General features: G+C 45.8%; 1 pseudogene; it reads left to right on the top strand.

Moving 5' to 3' along the window:
* The first annotated feature begins 406 nt into the window (after window positions 1-406).
* On the top strand, window positions 407-814 carry LOC102491307 (60S ribosomal protein L32 pseudogene; annotated as a pseudogene).
* Window positions 815-1,759: the final 945 nt, after the last annotated feature.

The following is a 1,759-nucleotide window of genomic DNA, read 5'->3' as shown; positions in this document are numbered from 1 at the left end:
AAGATGAAGTCCATGTCAGGAAGAGGCAAGGAGTGTGTGTGTGTGTGTGTGTGTGTGTGTAGTGTCCTAGGTGACTGTGTCAGACTCATAGAACATGTATTTCCAGGCTAAGCTTGGATTTGTATGAAGTGCTTTAGGACACTGTTCTAATAAAGATGAAAAACAAATAATTTGTTAGAGAAAGATACTAAGAAAGAGAGCTGCTGCCAGGTGGGAATGTTGCCAAGGGCAGAAGAGAGGAGGGACAGGGACTGAGGGCCAGATATTTACCACATAAGATGGAATGGACCTAGAAGTGTCCCGTTCACGTTTACCTAGGGTGAAAGACCTTCACATAAAATTTCGAACAAGGGCTCTCTTCCTTGGCACTGCCTATGGAGGTGGTGGCCATTTCCTACCCAGCGTCATGGCTGCCCTCAGACCCCTCGTGAAACCCAAGATCATCAAAATGAGGACCAAGAAGTTCATCCGGCACCAGTCAGACCAGTATGTCAAAATTAAGCGCAACTGGCAGAAATCTAGAGGTACTGACAACAGGGTGTGGAGGAGATTCAAGAGCCAGATCTTGATGCCCAACATCGGTTATGGCAGCAACAAGAAAACAAAGCACTTGCTGCCCAGTGGTTTCCGGAAGTTCCTGGTCCACAACCTCAAGGAGTAGGAAGTGCCGCTGATGTGCAGTAAGTCTTACTGTGCCGAGATCGCCCACAACATCTCCTCCAAGAACCGCAAGGCCATTGTGGAAGGGGCAGCCCAGCTGGCCATCAGAGTCACCAACCCCAATGCCAGGCTGCGCAGAGAAGAAAACGAGTAGACAGCTCCTGTGCGTGTTTTATTTGTTTCTAAATAAAGCCACAACACCCCCCCCAAATTTTTTTTTTTTCAAACAGGGAACATTACTGAAATTTCAGACAGGTGGCCATCATATTGCCTCTTTTTAAATTTTTTTTTTATCGTGTAAGTTTTTTATTTCTATTTCATCACTGTACATCTTTATAGTGTATAACATGGTTTTTCCCAGCATACAGTGCATGTTAGTCAAGTCAGAGACATGACCATTTACATCAACAGCAGCAGATAACTTGGTTTTTCTGTCTATTATATGTGTGGTTGGTGTTTTCCTCTGATCTCCTCGCCCCTTAAGACATTACTGGGTAATGAGACCAGGCATCCTCTACCTGCAAAGCAGTCCGCTCAGCCATCTTTGCCTGTCTGAAAGTTCTCCCTTAAGTTGGACCAAAATTTACCTCCACCTCTTTACACCTGCATTGATCGTAGTTCTGCCCTTGTGAATGGCACACAATAAGCCTTCTCTTTCTCACTTGGAATTGTTGTGCCCTTCTGAAACTTCGTTTTCTCTGTATTCTCAGTTCTCTTTGTGAATTCGAGACTTTCACTACTGACTTAGCTCTCTTTTTGTGGTGAAGCTCTCTGCGCCAGGTTCTCAGCTAACACCCCCCTGTATGAACGCCTCCAGAGTTTGGGGTACACCATTCCTCCCTCCTTCCCAGTGGACTCATTCCACTGTAGCACTGCTCTGCCTTTCAGAAATGCATTTCCTCCATTGAGCTTTCACACTCCTCCCTTGGGACTCTCACTGTTGTTCCTGCTTCTACTCTTTGGGACCAAATGGAGAGTCTCACCAATATCAACTTTGTTTCAAGAAGCAATGGGGATACCAACGAGGACAGAGGTTCAGAAGATGTAAGAAAGACTAACTGAAAGAACAGGCCCAGGACACCCTGTTTTCCAGGTGGGC

Source organism: Tupaia chinensis, unplaced genomic scaffold, assembly GCF_000334495.1.
Source record: "Tupaia chinensis unplaced genomic scaffold, TupChi_1.0 Scaffold000335_1, whole genome shotgun sequence".
Classification (NCBI taxonomy): Eukaryota; Metazoa; Chordata; class Mammalia; order Scandentia; family Tupaiidae; genus Tupaia; species Tupaia belangeri.
Note: the sequence above shows the minus strand (reverse complement) of the source record. Positions and strands in the feature narration are given on the sequence as shown.